Here is a 23,569-nt window from a genome sequence, read left to right as displayed (position 1 = left end):
TTTCCCCCCATTAGAATGTAAGTTTGTGAGGCTGAGATTTTTTTTTTTTTTCATTTTATTCGCAGCTGTACACCCTGGATCTTAAACAAAGCTTCAACACAATAGGCACTCAAAAACATTTTTGAATGAATGAATGTTTGAATGAATGAATGGATAAATGAATCTATAATATGGTGGTACTGAGGATCAGCATAATATATTTACATTATACACACATGTAAGGCACTTAGCACAGTGTCTTAAGTGCTTGATAAATATGAGTTGCTTTTACTGAGTAGTTCAGGAGGGTTAGATTTCCTGCTGTGTGGTGATAAGAGATGAGGCTGAGGCCAGGGACAAGGGCCACATAAGGAAGGGACACATGGCTCATCGTAAGAAACTTATACTTTATTCCATAACAAGTGAGGAGTGGTTTATTCGGATTTGTTTACATGAATTTCCCTGTTATATGTTGAATTGTTTCCCACAAAATTCATGTGTCAAAGTCTTAATCCCTAGTACCTTATTCTGGAGATAGGGTTTGACCTTATTTGACCTTATTCTGGAGATAGGGTCAAAATGAAGTTATTAGGGTAGTCATAATACAATGTGACTGATGTTATTGTAAAAAAGAATATTTGGAGATGGACTTATGTAACAAAGAATGTCATGTGAATGTGAGGAAGGCCATCTCCAGACCAAAGAGAGAAATCTGGAATGGACTCTCCCTCATAGCCCTCAGATGGAACCTTGATTTCAGACGTTAGCCTCCTGAACCATAAGGCAATAGATTTCCATTTTTTAAGGCACCCAGTTAGTTCAATTATGTTAGGGCATCTCTAGAAAACTAGCACAATCCTTTTGGCCATCATTTGGGGATAAATGGGAGGCATGCTTGACTAAAGCAGGGTAAGCCACTTAACCCTTCTGAGCTCCAGTTTCTTCATCTATAAACTGGACATAAGGCCTGATAAGCAAACCTCATGATTCTACATCAAAGACAACCTGTGAAAATGTGTAAGAGAAATTGATGATAAATAGAAAGGAATATGAATAGGGCACGTAAGGCACAATGCGTGTCTTCTAAATACATAGGCTTTTTTTTTTTTAATCCATTAGAGCTTCTCAGAATATTCATCACAAGCAACTCTCTCTTATCTAGAGGAAAATATTGTCAATAGCAATTCAGCCACCCTTTTCCTGAGAAAAATTTCCCACCAGGGTATCATCTCCAGTTCTGAATGGACGCATCAGTGAAATGTGACACGGACAAAGAATGAAATCTCTATGGTCAACATGGCATTTTTCTCCCACAGAACCAGTGAAATGTGAAAAAGTCTGTCCTGAAAAATAACTGGCAGGGAAAGTGGGGCCAAACACTTATCCTGCTCTTGGGTGGACACAAGTGATTGAAGGGCTTAATGGGTGAAGGAAATTGCCCCCAGGGAGACAGAATCCTTGAGAACACCTTACTGGCACTGGACAGTCTGAGACCCAGTGAACTTTGTTGTTTCATATAAATGAATGAATGGTGCTTACAGCCTGAGGTAGCACAAATGAATCAGTAATTTAACTTCCATTTTAAATTAAACAAATGGAAAACTGTGCTTTCCAAATCTATTAGCACCTTATAATTAAGCCCTTAACAGAGGTTCAGTCGTAGAATACTTCATCTTTTAAAGAAAATAAATTGTTGACAGTTCACTTTTAATTTGAGTGTTGTTAAGTCTTTTACCTAAATTGTGACTTCATGAGAACTGAGTACTTACAGATTCTTGAAGAGACGCCTTTTGTTCTTAGGTATCAGTCTGGTGTAGGATGAAGCAAGACCACATCAGCAAGCAGAGATCTGGGCTGTGAAAGGGTCACAAAACTGTGAGCTTCTTAATGTCTAGGATTGTGTTTTATTTTGATATTCAGCCCCAAAGACCCTAAATAAGAGGGCTTCATAATATTCTTTCTGCTAAATTAGATGATAGATACATATATGTGAATAAATAGGAAATGTTAGAACGCAAAGATAAGAGCAGAGGCAAAATATAAGAAAAGGGGAATTAGTCTTTGTCACTAAGTCACCTAGTCACTAAGACTTGAGTCTTAGAGGTCAATATCTTTATGTCTGAAACCTCCCCTTCACATATTATTCATGAGTCTTTCCTTACTTCTTTTCCTCCAATCACCATTCCATTAACACCTGTTCTCAAGAAGGAATCTGAAATTCATGCACAGAAAGGGGTAATTGACTGATGTGCCAACTTAATGACCATCCTAGAATCCTAACAGGAATTAAATTCTTAATTAAACTAAGCTAGACACTTTTAATTGTCACAACCCACAAATGGGGAGTGGTGGGTAGGAGGTTCTTGTGATACTGACTGGAGGCCAGGGGAAGCTGTTAAACATGCTACAATTCACAAGGCACCCCTCCCCAATAAAAAGAAGAATTACTTGAAAAATTAATGGTGATAAAGTTGATGAGGTTGAGAAATCCTGGTCTAGGGGAATAAAGCCTAAGCAGCGTAATTCTCAGCATAATTGGCAGTGAAGAGAGGAAGAAAGGATATTTGTTGAGAAGAAATCAAAGCTTGTCTTTACAAGGTATCACAGTATATAAAGATAGTGACATCCTCCTAGAGAGGCAGTCTGTGTAAGAAGCCGAATACAGTCAGATCCTTGTCTTCAGAAGGGAGGGTCAGCATGGCAGCCTGATGGCTGAGCCTTCTGCGAGCATCAAAGCCAGATTTCAGAGTGTGGCAATGGTGTTGTTTCCAATCTTGGGACCCTTGGCCTCAGAGTCACATCTCTTTCTTTTAATTTTGCAATTTCCATAGAGCAAGTCTTAGTTCTCTTCATCTCCACATTTCCCACTGCTGGTCCTTCCAGGGGTTTTGTATAAGGATCCCACATCTCTTTAAGCCCTTGTTATTTCATCTGTAAAACAGGAATAAGCCACAACAATAAAAGTGATTCACTGAATGGGTTTCTGTGAAGCCTGAGACTTACCTAGGACAGAGAAAGCAGGAATTGCATCTCACTTTTAGCATTTACTACCAATTTCATTCTTTTTAAAATTTTAATTCCAGTGTAGTTAACATACAGTGTTATATTAGTTTCAGGTGTACAATACAGTGATTCAAGAGTTCCATATATTACTCAGTGCTCTTCAAGATAAGTGTACTCATAATCCCCTTCACCTATTTCACCCATCCCCCCACACCTCACCATCTGTTTGTTCTTTATAGTTAAGAGTCTGTTTTTGGTTTGTTTCTCTCCTTTTTTTCCCCTCTTTGTTCATATTTTTCTTAAATTCCACATATGAGTGAAATCATATGGTACCTATCTTTTTCTGACTGGTTTATTTCACTTAGCATTATACTTTTCAGATCCATCCACGTTACAAATAACAAGTTTTTTCTTTTTAATGGCTGAGTAATATTCCATTATATATATAAATTTATTTATCCATTCATCTACCATGGAACTTGGGCTGCTACCAGTTTGGCTATTGTAAATAATGCTGCAATAAACATGGGGGTGCATATATCCCTTTGAATTAGTGTTTTCATGTTCTTTGGGAAAATATCCACTAGTGCAATTACTGGATCAGAGAGTAGTTCTATTTTTAATTTTTTGAGGAAACTCCATATGTTTTCCACAGTGACTGTACCAGTTTACATTCCCACCAACAGGGCAAGAAGGTTTCTTTTTCTCCACATCCTTGCCAATGCTTGTTGTTTCTGGTGTTTTGATTTTAGCCATTCTGACAAGTGTGAAGTGGTAGCTCATGGCGGTTGATTTGCATTTCCCTGATGATGAGTGATGTTGAGCAACCTTTCATGTGTCTGTTGGCCATCTGTATGTCTTCTTTGGAAAAATGTCTATTCATGTCTTCTGCCCATTTTTTAATTAGGTTATTCATTTTGGGGGTTTGAGTTTTATAAATTCTTTATGTTTTTGATATGTCATTTGCAAATATCTTCTCCCATTCAGTAGGTTGCCTTTTAGTTTTGTTATTTATTTATTTATTTTGCTGTGCAGAAGCTTTTCATTTTGATGTATTCCCAATAGTTTATTTTTGCTTTTGTTTCCCTTGCCTCAGGAGACATATCTAGAAGGATGTTGCTACTACCTATTTCATTCTGAACTAATTGCTCAACCCTCAATGTTCTCATTTGTGAGATGCATGTCACCTACATCAATAGGACATTGTGAGGATTTAATGCAAAAAGGGAGAAGAGCAATGAGCTCTTGTCCTTTCACATTGTAAGTGTCAAATAAATCATATTGCTGTTGGGATCATTGTTATCATTGATAATCTTTTCTATTGATTATCATTCATCGATTCACTGATTGTTTGGTTTATTTGTTCATTCATTCATTTATTTGACCAACATTTGGTAAGATCTTGCCATAGTCTAGGTATTATAGAGATAAGTGCTTCAAAATGCCTCTTTCTTGGCCAAAAATTGTGAAGCTGAAACTCTGAATTTGGAAGAAGCAGAGAGCGCTAGCCAATGTAGAGAATGAATGAAAGTAACCTGTGTCTGCAAGTCATCTACTCTAAGAGAGCACATCAAACTGGCTTCCTTTTAGCTCTTTTTGTCTTGTCACCTTTGTTGTTCCTTCTAGGACTTGATTCAGCACAATGTGATATTCTTTTTTAAAAATTTTATTTATTTATTTGAGAGAGGGAGAGTGAGCCAGAGAGAGAGAGAGAGAGAGAGCATACAAGCAGGGACAGACAGAGAGGGAGAAGCAGACTCCCCTGCTGAGCAGGGAGCCCGATGGGGGCTCAATCCCAGGACTCTACCGATTGAGCCACCCAGGAGCTCCACAATGTGATATTCTTTATTGCAAAAAACTTCACCATGTTAACTCAAATAAACAATCTTATTAAACCTGATTTAGGAAGAAGAATAGGGCTAGAGAAAGGGAAAAAAAAATCAGTGAAAGGACAAAATGACATTGTGCCTTAGGATGAATGGACTGTGACAATGGAAAGTATGGATTCCTGTGGTGGCCACTCCCCCCAACCACTTCTACTTTTTTTCCTAATAAAAGTTATTAGATAGGTATTTGGATTTTATTGCTGTGTAACCAACAGGCACCAACAGTGACATACAACAATACACATTATTTCTCATGGTGTGGCTCAGCTTCATGCTGTTGGGTCTGCTGCCCCCCTTCTCATGCTGCATGCAGTCTATGGTGGGTGGTCAGCTGGGGCAGGTCTGACTGACATGAGTTCATTCTGGGACCCAGACTGAGGAGGCAGGGAATACCCAGAGAAAACTCTTCTGAGAGATGCCAGGAAAGAAATGGAGCCTGTTACCTAGTCCTATGCTCCATTGACCAAGGGAGGTCACAAGGCCAAGCACAAAGGAAAGTAAAGGAAAAGTATACTCCACATTTTGTTTTTCTTTGAAAGACTGGAAGCATGCATTGAAAAAAAAAAAAAGATCAAGAAATGAATAAAGAATAAGGGCCAATAAAATGACCTTGCATATAACCTATGGGCTGCAATGTCCTGGGAAATAGATTTAGGCTCAACTGATGTAACCCAATATGTCAGCCCTGGCCACTACCAATTTGTTTCATTTGATCAACTGGAAATGGCAGGTTAGTTGGAAGTTTTTAAAAGAAAATTGTTTCACCAGATTGTTCTGATCCAAAGAAATGGTCAAAGAATAATACCTTGTATTGTTATTGTTGTAGTTAAATATTTTTTCTGTATTATCTGTATTTTGCTGTATTATCTATAAAGCATAAATAATCATGCTGTCTAACTCACAGGCCATATATAGGAATTAAATAAGACCATGCATAAGCAATTCTTAGCATAGAACTTGGCACACAATAAGCACTCAATAAATATTACCCAACAATAACTGAAAAACAGAATACAAAGACTTAGTTAACATATATTTCAGAAGCACCTAATATATGTAAGACCTAATATGTGATAGATTGTGCCACAGAGAACAAACCTCTGCTTCCAAAAACCATGTACTAAAATCCGAAGGTGGAGTTAGGAAGCTCTTACCAGTCATCAGTTCTTAATGACAGGCTTTCTAACCCAATATATGCCCTCTTTTTCCCCCCTTACACCCATTTTAGTGGTCCAATCACTGGTAATCAAAACAGCCCAGGCAGAGGGACTATGCTGACGTTGTTACTGACAGGAATGGCAGAGGCAGAATAGGAGCACTGAAGGAGGGGAGTCAGTAAGACATCCTGGAGGTGGTGGCGCAGGAAGCGCAGTAGGACTTTCATGCGCAGGTATCAGGGGAGCGGTGCTCTAGGCAGAAACATCAGCCTAGACCAAAGGCACAGTGACCCGAAGGAATAGATGCATTCAGGACAGGGAGGGCAGTTGAGCCAGAGCACAGGAGAGGAGTCTGACCTGTTCCTCACACAGATGTTTAAGTGACTGTTTCATATCCTACTGGTGTCACCTCAGGTTTCATCTCCCCAGTGTTACCTCGCCTGATCACCTTGCCTAGTGTCGCCAGGGAAACTGTACCATATTTTTTGTTTTACAGATTTTGTAGCACTCATAGTCTCTGAAATTCTCTTATTTGTTTGTCAGTGTGTTTATGGTCTGCTTCTACCCTGGTGTATGAGCTACATGAGAATAACACTATTGTCTCTCTTGCTCCTTCGCAATTCTGTGTGATCACAAGAAGTTCACAGTAAACACCTGTTGACATAACAGATGAAGAGATGAGGAGTGTAGAAGGTAAAATAAAGCTGGAGTCAAAAATCAGAGGCTGTACAACATCAGAAGCATGAGCTATTAAAGAAATAATTGATAAGATGGACTTCTTTAAGACGAAAAATGCTGTATAAAAGACAATGTCAGAGAATAAGAATGGAGGAAAATATTTGTAAAAAACTTAGTAATAAGGGACTGGTATCCAAGATACAAAGAACTCTTAAAACTCAAAATAAGAAAACAAACTGATTTAAAAATGGGCAGAAGGTCTTGACTGGTATCTCATCAGAGAAGATATACAGATGACAAATAAGCATATGAAAAGATGCTCCACATTGTATATTATTAGGGAAATTCAACCTAAAACAACAGTAAGATACCACTACACACCTATTATAATGGCCAAAATCCAGAACACTGACAACACCAAATGATGACAAGTATGTGGACCAGCAGGGAATCTCATTCATTGCTGGTAGGAATACAAAATGATGCAACCACTTTGGAAGACGATTTGACAGTTTCTCCCAAAACTAAACATACTTTGATTCAGCAATCATACTCTTTGATATTTACCCAAAGGAGATGAAAACTTATGTCCACACAAAAACCTGCTCATGGATGTTAACAGCAGTTGCATTCATAATTACCAAAACTTGGAAGCAACCAAGATGCCCTTCAGTGGGTGAATGGATAAATAAACTATAGTACATCCATACAATGGAATATTATTTAGTGTTAATAGGAATGAGCTATCAACCTGAAAATACATGGAGGAAACTTAAATACATGTTACTAAGCAAAAGAAGCCAATCTGAAAAAGCTACATACTATATAATACTATATGACACTTTGGAAAAGGCAAAGCTGTGGAGACAGTGAAAAGATCTGTGGTTGTCAGAGGCTATGAGGAGAAAGGGATGAATTGATGGAGTACAAAGGATTTGGGGGGCAGAGAAACTACTCTGTATGATGCTATAATGGTGAGTACATGTGATATACATTTGCCAAAACCCATAAGAATGTACACCACCAAGAGTGAACCCTGACATAAACTACGGACTTTGGGGGACAATGAGGTGTCAGTATAGGTTCATCATTCATAACAGGTGTACCACTCTGGTGTGAGATGTTAACAGTAGGTGGGCTGTGCTTTTGTGGGGGGGAGGGAGTATCCACTCTCTATACTTTCTGCTCAGTTTTGCTGTAAAACAAAAACTGTTCAAAAAGAAGGAAAAAAAAAAAAAAACCCTGAGAGAATGCAGGATCTGGTCTTTTTTCAGAGAATGAGGATCTGGGGTTTCTGAGAAGGATGGTATAATTTTCAGAGCTCTGCTTTTGGCTGATTTGTATGTATTCAAGCAGAGGCTAGGCATGGACTGAGATCTTGACAGTAGTAAGGTCATTGTAAACATTTGAACAAAGAAGTAAAGTTTCTCTAATAAAGGGAATAATCTATGGGAGCCCAATTGTCTTTCTCTACATGATGTCCATACCAAAGAGAACATCAACTGATTTTTCTCTCTCTCAGGACTGGCTACTCTGCAAAAGACTGTTATTTCTTCAGATAAAAGTGTTGAAACAGAAACTACCATCCTCCACATGAATATACAATGGCTCGTCTCCCCCAGGTAATAATATCCTTGAAAGGAGACCTTGTCTGTGGTTTCTTGATCAGACAACAGAAGCACAGCAACATTTAAAGCTTCTATAACAAAGTGCAACTTTTCACGTTTCCCTACTCAGGGCCCTAGTGTGCCCTGGGCCGGATATTGGCAACATTAGAGCCTTTCTCCCTTCACACAAACCCATTTCTATTTCTATCTTGACTTTTTTTTTTTTTTCTTTTTAGCAATCATGTTATTCACTCTTATTTTTCATGCTTTTATATTCAGTTGAGTAAATTTCTCTGCATTTTGATTTTTGAAGGTTTTGGAGATTTAGCTAAATTGACAGATGTTGTATTAGTGCAATTATTTCCATTATCTTACAGCTTTGCATTTTGTGACTATATCATAATTTATTTATCACTTTTTCTGTTCAGGATCATTTAAGATGTTTCAATCAATCTTAATTTTCTTTTTTTTTCTTTTTCTTTTCTTTTTTTTAAAGATTTTATTTATTTATTTGACAGAGAGAGAGAAAGAGAGAGAGAGAGAATGTACACAGTGGCAGGAAGAGGGAGAGGGAGAAGCAGGCTCCCACTGAGCAGGGAGCCTGATGCTGGGCTTGATCCCAGGATCCTGGGATCATGACCTGATCCGAAGGCAAGATCCTTAACCAACTGAACCACCCAGGCGCCCCTAATCTTAATTTTCAATTTAAGATGGGTTCCCCAACCATATACAATAATATAATGAACTGTCAAGCATACATTGTCTTTTGCACATGTGTGAAAATCTCTTCAAGGTACATACATAGCACTACAGTTACTGGGTTAAGAAGTATGTACATAACACAATTTATTCAATATTGTCATTTGCCCCCCGAAGGTATGTACCAGCTTTTACTGTTTGGAATTTCCAAATTTGCCACATCTGTGTCTAGCGCTTCGGCATTATTTGACTTTAGATTTATGTAAGTCTCAGGGGTACAGAATAATAGCTTTCTATTGTTTTAATCTGCCTTTCTCTGATAACATGTCAGATTGAGCACATTCTCATGTACTTATTGTCCATTTGTCTTTTATCTTTTGTGAATGACATTTTCATATATTTTGCCCTTTTTTTCATTGGGTTGTTTATCTTCTTTCATTTTGATTTGTAGAAGCGCTTTATAAATTCTGGATACTTAGCTTTTGTCAGTTTTATGCATTGCAAATATCTTCTCAAAATCTGTTCCTTGTCTTTTTACCTTGTTTATGATGTCTTTAGATGAACAGATGTTCTTTATTGAATGGATTCAAACTTACCCATTTTTTTTCCTTTATGGTTCGTCCTTTTTTAGGTCATTTGAAAAGGAAAATCTTTGCAAACCTAAGACTGTAAATATAATGTTTCACATTTTATTCTAAACGTTTAAAATGTTTTACTTTGCACGGTTGGTCTTTTGCCCACCAGAATTTAATTTTGCGTTATCTCTTGTTCCTCTTATGCACCCTCCACTAAAGTACCCTCCTTTATTGCCTCAATAAATCTTGATTTTTTATAAGACAGCTTCATTCCCACTTTTCTTATGAAGCCATCTTTGAGCTCTCAATGTTTTGCTGACTTCTCTCTCCCTGACTGCTAAAACATCTGTCTCTGAAATTGTAATGATTTTTATCTGAATACTGTGAATGTTAATAGATACCTGCAGTGTCCAGACAGGTAACCCAGATAAGTGAAATGGGTCAGAATGCACATCATTAGTGGGGAATGTGACAGATCGGGATGCACAACAGAGCATGTGACCTACTCATTGGTGAAACTGCTACACAGGTTTGGTCAATTATTGCCATGGAAACCATCAGCCCACAGTTGCCAGAGCTTCTGATTTTCATTTTTAAAAGACACCAGGAATTTAGATATTTACATAAAATCGTCTAAGTTTGAAAGTTGGCAACAATTTGAAATGTTTAAATGAATAAGGGGATCTGGGACATCTGATCTAATGCCGTGTTTCTCCACCTTCTTGTCATTATCACCTTCTTTATGGAAACTTACATTTTTATTCCCTAATCACTTACCCATGGAATTAAATACTAAAGAATTTCATAATCACACTCAGATTCTGAGGAGAGAATTTAGAGGAAATTCTACAATATGATCAGAATGCTTTCTTAGTTACTGAACATTTTTCATTCCAGCCAGACCCACACCCTGAGAAAATGGCAAACAGACAAAACCTCTTCCCGAAGGTAAAGTTGTACCTCTGCTCTTGTGGATAGAATGCAATCCCCTCTAAGAGCTTTTTGAGACATCGCTGGACCAGATGCCAGGGAGAATAGTTTCATAGTCCTCAGAAAAGCAACAAAGGAGTAGAGAGAATTAGACAGAACCCCATTGCCTTCCAGGGAAACCCAGGCTCCTTTGGAGGATGTTCAAGGCATGGCCATTGGGCTTTTAATTCAATCTTGGTTCCTAAGCTTCAGTTTCTTCACCTAGTCCAGTTCATATACACTTCACTGACTATTTCAAAAGTTCATTTGTCTGGTGACATCAGCCCTAGAACAGGAATCAGAATATTAGGTTCAGGTCCGTGTGTGCCCCTGGGAGCTCGGTGTAAAGTACTCTGAACTTCAGTTTTCCCACATGTAAAGTAAGATGAACCATAGATCAACTCCAAGCCCAGTGTCTGCAGGGGCCTCGACACACAGCTGCCAAGAGCACTGGCTCAGGGCGCCTGGGTGGCTCAGTTGGTTAAGCGACTGCCTTCAGCTCGGGTCATGATCCTGGAGTCCAGGGATCGAGTCCCGCATCGGGCTCCCTGCTCGGCGGGGAGTCTGCTTCTCCCTCTCCCGCTCCTCCCTCTTGTGCTCTCTCTCCCTCTCAAATAAATAAATAAAATCTTTAAAAAAAAAAAAAAAAAAAAGAGCACTGGCTCATAAGTCCATCAGACATGAATTTGACTTCTAAATATGCAATTTATCAAAAATGTTACATAGCTTCTCTTGGGAGTAATTTCAACAAGTGTAAAATATTTATAAAAAATAATTCTTCATTTGGTTACTCTGAAGATCAAATGAGATCACAGGGAACAGCTTTATTATCATTATTACAGGATATTTTGTTCTACTATCTGGATCTCTGTCGTGATTCAAACCTGAGTGAAACATTCTTTACTTGTTCCCCAAATTTTCAGGTTCCCATGGGAGGAACATTTTTAATAGAATCTCCTTTTCCAGAAAAATATGTATAATTCTCTCCTTGGAGGCTGGAATTTCAGTCCTGCCTTCCACACGACCCACCTGGGCAAGGGGCCAGGGAACTTGCAATTGAGTTTGGCAAAAGTATTGTCCACCAATAGGCAGCAAATAACACCACAATGCCACTCCAAAAACCCGCAGACACTCACACACAAATAAAGAAGACCCAGAAATACTAAAGGAGATTTCCTGGGTTTGTAGGTCTCCTCTTATATCTTTGTTTGCTGGCTGTCTAAGTATGGCTCAGCAATTCTTACTCTTAATTTTTCAACAGCTTTATTGAGATATAATTAACAAACCATGAGGTTCATCCCATGGTTATTCTTTCTGTTTTTGAGTATCTCTGATGGTCTTTCTGTGTGTTTGGGGCTAGGTGGATGCATGTGGGCTTTTGAATGTGTCCAAATATGTATGTGTTGGGGTGCCTGGGTGGCTCAGTTGGTTAAGTGGCTGCTTTTGGCTCAGGTCATGATCCCAGGGTCCCGGGATCAAGTCCCACATCGGGCTCTCTGCTCAGTGGGGAGCCTGCTTCTCGCTGTGCCCTCTGCCGCTCCCCCTGCTTGTGCATTCTCTCTCTCTGTCTGATGAATAAATAAAATCTTTAAAAACAAAACAACAACAACAAAAAACCAAATATGTATGCATTTTTGTTTATTTGTGTCTCTGTACCAATACCTGAATCTGTGTGACTCTGGAACTGTGGCTCTCTTTCCTACGAGGTCTCTGTGTCTATGTGTGTCTGAGTGTGTACATATCTCGGAGCCTGGTTGTGAGGTTCTAGGAATGAATCTGTGTGTCTGAATGTGTATCTGTAGTTGTGTGGTGTAAGTTTCTAAACCTGTTAGTGTTTGTCTCTCTGTGCCGGCTCTATGTTGTATGTTTTGCGAATGCGGTAACAGTTCTGAACATGTGTATGCCAATTTTTGTTACAAATGACAAGGTTGAGCAATGGTAATTTGGCCCATTAAGGGTACCAAATTGTTCAAACAAGCATGGTTTGAAAAACACAGGTGAATGATTTTAAATTCTGATTTTTTCATTATTATTATTTTTTTTTTTTTTTTACATTGGGACCTATATCCTACTCTTCAACTTGATTTTGGGACTATGCTGAATGAACAGTGATTAGTCCTAGGTGGCCCCAGCCATAAGAAGTTGTAAAGGTCCCAGGTAATTCTAATGTGCAGCCAAGGTGTAGAACCTCTGCACCAGGAAAGTGGCTAGATCCCTGCCACTTTTCTTGAAATCTGCAACCTGCTTTCCTTAAATTTAACATTAAGTCTGTAACAGTAGGGAGGGAGGTTAATTTGATACTTTATTGGATGTGAAAAAGTACTTATCCTCCCTTTGCCTGTGGAGCAGGGAAGTGTCCCAGGAGACTGGAGCCTGTGAGCTAACAGCTCCTAACAGCTGAGGAGGAGTTCCCCCTAGCCCAATCCTCCTCACATTCCAGCAGGCAGTGGGCTCCTTTTATGAGTACATCTGTCTAATTAGGCAGATGTAGTGCTGCCTTTATTTCCATATAAATCCTTCAGACCCACTGTGGGTATTTGGCAAATCCAAAGAGAATTTACTAGTATAATAAACAAAATGTTTTATTTAAAAAAATTGCATGTTCTGCAACATTCCTTTAATGGGGAGGTTCAGAAAAGAGAAAATGCAGAGTGGTGTAGCATGGAGACCTGAAGTTAAGATGAAGGGAGAACAAGAAAAGGGAATGAGAAGAATAAAGTCTTTGATATTTAAACCCCGAGAGAGGGACATCCATGAGCTGCAAAGTAACTATATAAAAATTAGAGGGAAAAAATGAGCCCTTTCTTTCAGGTTACAGACCTCACTTATGGTACTCATAGGACTCTTTGGAGTGAGAGACTGATTGCTGACTCTTTCCAAACCCATCAACCCAACCACTCCCCATGAAGAGTTTTCTCAGGTCCTGAGAATTTTAATTCTGATACTCATAGCAATGAATTCAGGTGGGTAGCAGACTTTCATTCTCTGAGACTAGAAAAAATTAGATTCCTTAATATTCGCACTATCCACTACTGCAACTAGAAGTCTACATGAAACACAGTAACTGCTCAATAAATATTTGAGAAATAAATAAATGACAGGTCTGGTTTTAACAACCTGGTAGATCTGAATTGGCTACCCAGAGGTCTCTCTGTAACAGAAAGAAAGTGAAATAATCAGTGAGAAAGGCTCTAAATTACTCACAAGGGAACTATTCCATGAAATAAAATATTCCTAAAAAAAACACAAAAATTTAAGAGGATAGAAGTAGTAGAGGATATGAGTCAGTGTTTATTAGCATAATTTAATGATGCTTATAGATGCTTATAGAAGGAAAATTAAGTGGGAAATACCTTAATACCACAACCCATCTGGAAGTGTCAGTTATAATTTACACAGTACCTTATAGCTTCTGAATATAATTCAGTTAAAAGTGTTTGGGTTGATAAAAATAATAGCTAATGTTTATTGAATCACCTATATGTACTAGCACCATAATTTACATAAAAGGCCTCATTTCATATTTTCATTTACCTCAGTAGGTTGTTTTATGATACCACAATTTCACAGGTAAGAAAAATTAAGACTCAGCAGGTTAAATTACTTGCCTAAGTCCACATGACTCTAGAATTCTAAAACAGGTCAATTGACCCCATATGATTACTACACTATTTGACTTGACTTTCTCGACCACAGTAGTACCAGGTGCCAACCATTCTGACCTCCACTGAGGTCTTGATGGAAGAACAATTACTGAATATGATGGAAACGCTTGGATGGGGACTACTCCAAATGCATCATTCACTTTCCTTAAGTCCTATACTTTACGACGCTTAGATACAACACAAAGTATATATAGTCATATGTTTGCGAATACCTTATTGTGGAAGGCACGAGACGGCTTTGCTTCACAATTCTTATGATAGGCAAGATGGCCATCCTGCAGAACTTTATAGCTATCCCTGGGACAGTTCAGTTTTACTTCTGTTCTTTTATAGTTGAGGGTCCTGTGGTCTTTATACCTGGAGAAAATTTTCCAGTAACAGACTAGTCAGTGATAAAACCGGGATGAGAATTTAGTTTTGCCAACTCCCTAGCTATAGAACTTTTGAAGATATCAGATGTTTAATCTTTTTCTTGAAACATTTCAGAGATGGGAAGACAGATATGTTGACCTCAGTGATCTCTGACTACACTAAAATAGCCCCAGGAAGTTGTTATCCATTGATCCAAAATAAATTCTTAATAGAAAAATTAATTTTTATTCTCAAATGGGAACCAAGAAGGATTCTTTCCTCTTCTCCAGACCTTGGCACTTATAACATGGGGGAAAGAGTTACAAGCATTATGCAGTCTTATTCCTTAGACTGAATTCTTTGGAGTAGCCCCTGCCATTATTTTGGCCTCTAATATAGAATGATAGATTCTGGAATAGGGGAAAGGCTATTTATCCTTATATTCAAACAACAATATATCTCTGCATCACAGCAAGAAAAGTCAAAACAAAAAGAAAAACAAACAATAAGTTTTTTTTCTAATTGTGGTTTCCCCAAAGCTTTGCAGAAACAACCAAAATTTTAGGATTTTCATGCAGTATCATGCAGTCTTTTAAATCAGGCTATCATTAGAAATTAGTCCAGCAATTTGCTAAATTGATCCTACTTTTCCATTAGACACAGCTTTTATCTGACCAGCAGTCTGTTATCTCCCACACAACACCCCCACTTAACACCACGTGCAGCTGCTTCATTTTAAAATGAAATGAGCTTCAGTTTATTGATGAGAAATCTCCCTGAGAAAGAAAGAAAACAAAAAGGATCTTAAGACAATTGAGATGAAAGACAGTGAAAGACAGTAAATTCTAGGTTAAAACTTGGCATGTTTTAGAAGGTGCTAAACTAAGTGGCCATTAGATAAATGGTATCAACAGCTTGTTCCTTGAGGGGGAAAGATAAAGAGTAGAGGGGAAGTGAACAAACAGAGGCAGCATCAAAAAGGGAAAAAGATCCTAAAAAAATTCTTCTGCTCTGAATTTAAAACTTTGAGATACAACTGATTTCTATGTATTCTTTTATCCCCAAGTGCAGAGTCATGATTCAAAGAGACTTGAAGGTCTTCTATTCCAAATGTTACTGATTCATTGTCTGATACATTCCAACCAAGTAGTTGTTTAGCCCATGTTTAAATAGCACCTGGAACATTAAATGTATAGCCTTGCTCCTCAGCTCATCCCTTCTTTAAATGTTCTGATGATGATGCTTCTTCATGAACAAAGTTTAAGTGGGATTCTCAACTATTTCAACAAACTTGGAACATTGTCATTTTCACTGATAATCAGAGATTTGAAAATTAAAACAGCAAAATGTCATTTTATAAAAAGTAAATTAGCCAAGTATATTTCTCAATGATACCCAATGCAGATTCACAACTTTTCTTGATCCTATCAGAGATATAATTGGTAATACACACACATATACATATATATACATATATATAGAGAGAGAGAGAGAGAGGGAAAGATACCTGCAAGAAAGACAAGATGCAAACACTGGCTTGAGATGGGTTAGAAAGTGGGTGAAGGACAAATATGCATGGTGAGAAAGTTTAAAGCCCTTGGGATGACTGAAATTAGAGGAGTCAGCATTCTTTTTGAGGTTTTTTTTTTTTTTTCCTGTAGTAATCTCAACAGGTCCTCCTACAAAGATTGGAGAAAGTCCTCAGAAAATGTCCCCCATCAGACAGACCTGGGAGAGAATAGCAACCACATCTAGTGAGGCACAGGACTCCACTTGGATATGCCTCTCTCTCCTATTGAACAAATGCCTGAGTTAGAAGATGCAGTGTGTTGGGGAGCCTGGGTGGCTCAGTCAGTTAAGCATCTGCCTTTGGCTCAGGTCACGATCCCAGGGTCCTGGGATGGAGCCCCACATCGGGCTCCCTGCTCAGTGGGGAGCCTGCTTCTCCCTGTCCCTCTGCCTGCCACTCCCTCTGCTGTGTGATCCTTCTGTCAAATAAATAAATAAAATATTTTAAAAATGATATAAAAAAGGAAGATGCATTGTGTTGAATGGTGCCCTCCTCCTCCATGAATAAATGTCCATGCCCAAATCCCTGAACCCTATGAAAATTACCTTAAATGGGGAAAGGTGTGATTAAGGATTTTGAGAGGAGCAGTTTAATTGGGATTATCTGGGTGGGCCCTTGTAATGTAAACCCTGACAGTTGCTTTTTTTTTTTTCCTTTTTGTAATGCAAGTGCATGACCTAAGCTTTGATTGCTGGAGCATCAATTTCAAAGAGGCATCCACTTAAAATGAATAAATGCATTATCAGAAACAGGACTAGATAAAGTGCCAGGCCACCTCCCCTGACTGAGGCTCCTTTTCTCTTCCCACTCTTACTAAGTTTTATTTATTTATTTAAAGATTTTATTTATTTAGGAAAGCAAGAGAGTAAGAGGGAGAAAGAATCTGAAGCAGACTTTGCACAGAGCACAGAGCCCAAGGTGCAGCTGGATGCCACAACCTCAAGATCATGACCTGAGCTGAAACCAAGAGTCAGACACTCGACTGAGCCACCCAGGCATCCCAGGTTTTAAGTTCACCAATAGGAAAGGAGCCTGTGAAACCCTAGGCTCTCATCCTGACCTCAATAAAAGCAGGACCACCTGCCCTTGCACACTCCCCCCTCCCCTCCTTGACCTCACTGCGTGGCCCCAGGTGTGCTGTGTAATTTCCAGGTCTTGTAAATAATAAACCTCCATATTTTTCAGAGTTTCCTGATGGTTTTTGATGAAGGGCGTCTTGCAATCATAATAAGAACCATAAGGGCCTATCCAGCCACAACATCTGTTATCGATATGCTAAGACCTTCACAAAACAACCCTAGATGCAATAATGTGTATTCTTACAAGACAGATACCAGAAAAGAAAACACATCGAGGAAAGAATGATGTGAAGACAGAGGCAGAGACTGCTAAAAGCATGGAAATATCAGGGCAGCCACCAGAAATTGTTAGAGGAAAGGGCCAGATTCTTCTGTAGAGCCCCTGGAGTGAGTATGGCTCTGCTGGATTTCAGGCTTTGAACACCCAGAACCGTGAGTGATGGAATTTGTTATTTTAAGACACCAAGACTGTGGCAGTTGCTGCAGCAGTCTCAGGATCCTAGTCCAGAAGGACAACGAACACTGATACCCTGAGGACACTAGTGAAAACCTGGAGGAAAAACCAGAAAAAAATCTACCCCTGAAGGACAGGCAGGGGTAGGCGCTGGACCCACAACTACGGCCAAGGGGTGTTAGGAGCACTGACAGGACCGCAGACGCGGGGGCATGGTGTCACTGAGACCGAGGCTTCATCAGAATAACCAGATAAGGGGCGCCTGGGTGGCTCAGATGGTTAAGCGTCTGCCTTCGGCTCAGGTCATGATCCCAGGGTCCTGGGATTGAGCCCTGCATCGGGCTCCCTGCTCAAGTGGGGAGCCTGCTTCTCCCTCTCCCTCTGCCATTCTCTCCACTTGTGCTCTCTGGCTCTATCTCTCTGTCAAATAAATAAATAAAATCTTAAAAAAAAAAAAACTCTTAAAAAAAAAAAAGAATAACCAGATAAGGCCCTACCTGCCTGCCGCTGCTGAGGTAACAAGCATCGAATAACAAGTAACGAGGAAATCATGCTAGAAGGGGTAGGAGAGGGACGAGAAGGTGGGAGACCTTTTTGAGGTCTTTTTGAGATGGAGGACAAAAGCTCCACGTGGAATAGACACTGAGAAAAGCTATCTGGCATATAAGCCCCTACTTTAAGCACAAAGTTTTGCTAGAGGAGTTTGAAGCCTGTGTCACACTGAGGATAGCCAGACTGACCACAAACTTCAAACCCCAAGTCCCAATTAGAATAACGCCAAACTTCACTGTAAAGTCCTAGAAGAGGGAACATTTTACCCATTAATGGGTTACCTAGCACCGAACTACTTACCTCAGCCTCCACTGTCCTTCCCAAGATACTCACCTTGCTACAAAAAATTATGAGTCCTACAAAAAGTAAGAAAATACAACACACTGTTTTTTAAAAAGTTTATTTGAGAGAGAGCAAGAGAGCATGCGCACGCAAGCAGGGGGTAGGAGCAGAGGGAGAGGGACAGAAAGTCTGGAGCAGACTCCAAGCTGAGCACAGAGCCCTGAGATCATGACCTGAGCTGAAACCAAGAGTCAGACACTTAACTTGACTGCATCACCTGGCACCCCTACAACACACTTTTTTTTAAAAAGAAAAGATTTTATTTACTTATTTGACAGAGAGAGAATGAGTGGGGAGAGGGGCAGGAGGAGAGGGAGAAGCAGGCTCCTGGCTGAGCCGGGAGCCCAATGTGAGGCTCACCTGAGCTGAAGGCAAATGCTTAACCGACTGAGCCACCCAGATGCCCCTACAATACACTTTCAAAAGAGAAAGCAATCATCATTTCCAGACTCAGATCTGACAAAGGTTGGAACCATTCTTAAGCAGATTTCAAGTAATTATAATGAATAGGCTACCAGGTTTAAAAAGGTGGAAAACAGGCAAGATCAGAGGAAGAGTTTCAGCAGAGAGACTGAGGCTACAAGAGAGATTCAAATATGAATGTTTCAAATGAAAAATATAGCAACTAGGATGAGGACTACTTTTGAGAGATTCATCAGAAGACTCAATATTGTGAAAGAAAGAATCAGTGACTTTGGGGATTGTCAATGGAAAATACTCAGAAACAAAGTGAAAAGCTAAAAAATAAAAATGAAAACAAACAATAACAAAAGCAGTGTAACTAAGAGCTCTGTGACAATATCAAGTGCTCTAACATCTGAGTAACTGGAATCCCAGAAGAAAAAGAGAGGTCTGAGCAGGACAGAGTACATACCTGATGAGGTAATGACCAAGAACTTTCTAAAATTAATTGCAGATCTAAAAAGCTAAGAGAGTGCCAAGCTCCACAGCCCTGCAAACACACACACACACACACACACACACACACACACACACACACACACACACAACACAAATACCCTATGTCTTTCTTATTTGAATTACTTAAAACCAAAGAGAATATCTTGAAAGGAAGGAGAAACCAAAAGAAGTCAATGAATGATGACACAGATAAGAATTATAGTAGACTTCTTGTTCAAAATCACATAACCTAGAAGAAAATGGAATGGTATCATTAAAGTGCTAAAAAAAAGAGTTCAATAAATACAATTGACAACCCAGAACTATAAAGAACAAAGGAAAAGTAAACACTGATTCAGAAAATCCAAAACAAAAATTGAGGGTGTTCCTTACCAGAAGATACATGCTATATGAAATAACAAAGGGAATTTTTCAGAAAAACAACCTGATAATGGTTGAAAACTTGGCTCCACACAACGAAATCATGAGTATTGGAGATGGCATAAATGAAAGTAACATAAAACTCATTTTTCTTATTTTTAATTGTTCTAAGAGATAACTGGTTATTTAAGGCAAAAATAGTAATAATGTATTTTATATTTATAACATGTAAATATAAAATATATGATAATGGCACCTGGTATTATTGACACCAGTATTATTCTAAGGCAGGACTTGGAAAAATACTGTCATAAATATTGGATTATATTATCTGAATGTTGATTCAGATTGTACAGAAATGTTAAAGGAAATTCTTCAGGCATTAAAAATGTGTGTATTTATAGAACATGCAAAATATATGATAGCAAAAAGAATGAAAAGACTTGAGACTACACAGTTGTATGATCTTAAATTACACATTCAAGCTGTATAACATTATTTTAAGGTAGTATTTAATTGAATAAAGATATATAATGTAAGATGTATAATCCTAGGAAAACCATTATACTTTTTTAGAATTTTAATAATAAATTAATAGAGGAGATTAATCATAAATATGTCCAAATAATCCAAAGGAAGACAGAAAAATAGAAGAAAACAAACAAAATTAAATGGAACACACACATGAACAATATGGCAGACTGTAGTTCAATTTTTTCAATGATCATATTAAATGTGAACTGTGTTGGTAAATACATGACTCTGTGCATTTTTTCCCCAAATGATAGAACTGTACACAACACAGAATAAGTTTTACTATTTGGATTTTTTCAAATCTACCAGGATATGCAGGGAATTCAAGATATAGTAAAAACTGTGACAAGAGATTCTGTGTTGCCAGTGAATTACTCACTCCTCAAAAGGGGATGGGAAAGAAAGGAGCTGACCTAAATAACTTTGGAAACAGTGTTTTGATTGTATACTCTTAAGACTTAAAGACCACTCACAAAAACTGTATTCTGGTTGGTCAATTTCTTTAAGAATTAGCAACTCTATGTGTACATTAGTGTTGAATGAGAGTTAGTTCCTCATTGTCAGAGAAAGAAGCTGCAAAAGTAAAGACTGAATTGCCAAACTGGAATCAGGGATATTATTACAAACTATTTTTTATATATAAATAGTATATGCAAATAATTATTTGGAGGTGGGTTAGTATACATTCATATATTTGTCAGGTATGTTCACGAGAAGAACCAAGGAGCTGTGCCACCACAGTAGCTAAAAGAACACCTAATGCCAGGCACCTGGGTGACTGAGTCGGTTAAGTGTCTGCTTTCAGCTCAGGTCATGATTCCAGAGTCCTGGGATTGAGTCCTACATCAGGCTCACTGCTCAACGGTGAGTTGGCTTCTTCCTCTGCCCCTCCCCCCACTCATGTGCTCTCTCTCTCTCTCTCTCTCTCAAAAATAAATAAATAAAATCTTTAAAAAAAAGAACCCCTGATACCTACAACTTAGTTTCTGTATTCCATGTTCCGACAAACACAATCTTCTTGGAGAGATGATTCTTTTCAGGACTAAGACAAGCAAAACAGGATCACCCCAGAGTATCTTGTGGTATGCAAAATAAAGGAGTCCCTTCCCACCCTTCCAAATACAATGGGAGTATGTTGAAAGAACACAGGAACTAATCTGAAAGAGCTCCAGTGGTCATAACTAGAAGAATTTGAGCAATATGAGTATCAAAAGTTTGGATCATAATCCAAAGGCTAAAACACATATCCATGGGACCATGTTAATATAAGTACATAAAAGAATAAATGAATAAATGGAGGAAAAGGGATAATTCTTCCTTATGGAACAATCTCAATAAATATAGGAGGAATAAGGAAACTAGAAAATCACTATTAAAATAACATAGTAGGGACGCCAGGGTGGCTCAGTCGTTAAGCGTCTGCCTTCAGCTCAGGTCATGATCCCAGGGTCCTGGGATCAAGCCCCGCGTCGCGCTCCCTGCTCAGCAGGAGCCTGCTTCTCCCTCTCCTCCCCATTCATGCTCTCTTCTCACTATCTTTGTCTCTATCTCTGTCTCTCTCAAATAAATAAATAAAATCTTAAAAAAAAATAGTAATATTTGCTTTGGTTCTTGAAGCATATGGTTTCAAGGTCTTTGTAACAACAAGAGGAGACAGGATATTGATATAGTTTCAAAGCATTCCCACCCCCAAGTACTTATTAATTGCAGGAAAATAGTTATATAATACCTTCCTATATGATACCCTGAGGTATATAGTATATATATAAAACAATTTGTCCCACCATAGACACAAAGAGTTGTAAAGAAATCAGCAATCTTACCAGCTGACTCAGCACTGGTTGGGAGAATTGATGTAGCTATTGCATGAGCAGGCCAATGGTATATGATCATCAATTAGTGAATGTGCTGGATGTGATAACTCGAATTTATTAACTATATTTACACAGTACATGCTGTCCATTTTTTCTTTATATTTCTTTTTTTTTTTCATTAAAATATTACAGGTCTAACCCTTGGGCCTATGAGGAACATAAGTACATTTCTTAGCAGTCTTCGACCTGCTTAGCCTTCATCCACACACACAAAAAAAGACAAAGAAAAATCAAACAGAAGCTGTTTGAATGGTGCATATGTTAGAAAAAGTTACCAGCTTTTTTGGTCACAGTTCAAAACATTCAAAGAAAGGCCCTTGCTGATTTTGAACACTTATAATATGAAGAACAGAGTTTGGATAAAGAAAATGAGGTAAAGATGCTTATATTAGGGAATACAAATAAATACATATATTGAAAATTCTGAGCTGCCTAAGATAGTAACATCTACTGTGAAGACACTCACAGTTAGGGCAGTAGCCACCAAGAAACCATTTTCCCCTGCCCTGCTCCACTATCTTCACCCTTATTGCTCTCACCTCACCTTCACAGGATGAACACAAGAAATCTAAACACATTTGATGCAAGCAGAAATGGAAAGGTATGGTACCTGAGAATTGTCTCCCATTAGGATGCTTAACCTTTACTCATAGTGCTCCCATTTTGTGTATTTGACCATAACTGAGTCACCTAGTCACCCCTTGCTGCAAGGGAAGCTGTCAAAGGGGCAACACAATTATTACACTTAACACTGCACTCCTACTCCCAGCCCCAGAAAGAAGCAAACGTTGCTTTCAGGAAGCAGCACTAATACTAGGTAGTAGGACAACAACCTAGAGTACCCCTAGGGGTGGGGGCAACAACTAAGAGTACCTTCCAAGGCTATTTATTTTGGCTCAATGCCTTGATCCATCTACAACTCTGACAGAAACACCAAGCTGCAAAATACAAAGTCATGTGATGAGTTTCATAATATCACCCTTTAAAGATTAGGTGTGTGCCCTATCCTACTTATTAGATTGAAACAATCAGCATGAAAGTAAGCCCTCTAAATCAGCTTTGCCAAATGTCCTCTACTGAAGATTAGTCCTGAAATAAGGCCCAAGAGAAAAATGTTCCTGTTGTCAAATACATTGGAGCGTCTTAATGTGCGGTAGTATGTTAAAGCCTCTGGCAAGTCCTAAAGTTAAATATGCTTAACATAATGTTTCCCAAATGACAAAACATACTTTTTGTGACATTTTTACCATTCTCTAGAATTAATTTGGACAATATTGATAAATCTTCTCTCATAAGCCCTGGAAGGCTAATCTT

General features: G+C 38.6%; 1 long non-coding RNA gene across 1 annotated transcript in view; it reads right to left on the bottom strand.

The window, feature by feature from the left end:
- Positions 1-372: 372 nt before the first annotated feature.
- The window catches only part of LOC118534025 (uncharacterized), a 28,688-nt gene continuing 5,491 nt past the window's right edge, over positions 373-23,569 (bottom strand). The window contains exons 2-3 of the long non-coding RNA XR_004916475.2: positions 14,431-14,575; positions 373-2,910 (exon numbers count right to left, since the gene is read on the bottom strand). This is a non-coding gene — a long non-coding RNA (uncharacterized LOC118534025). The remainder of the gene's footprint in view (positions 2,911-14,430; positions 14,576-23,569) is intronic.

This window comes from Halichoerus grypus, chromosome 7 (genome assembly GCF_964656455.1).
Source record: "Halichoerus grypus chromosome 7, mHalGry1.hap1.1, whole genome shotgun sequence".
Classification (NCBI taxonomy): domain Eukaryota; kingdom Metazoa; phylum Chordata; class Mammalia; order Carnivora; family Phocidae; genus Halichoerus; species Halichoerus grypus.
This window is presented reverse-complemented; position numbering and strand designations above follow the sequence as displayed.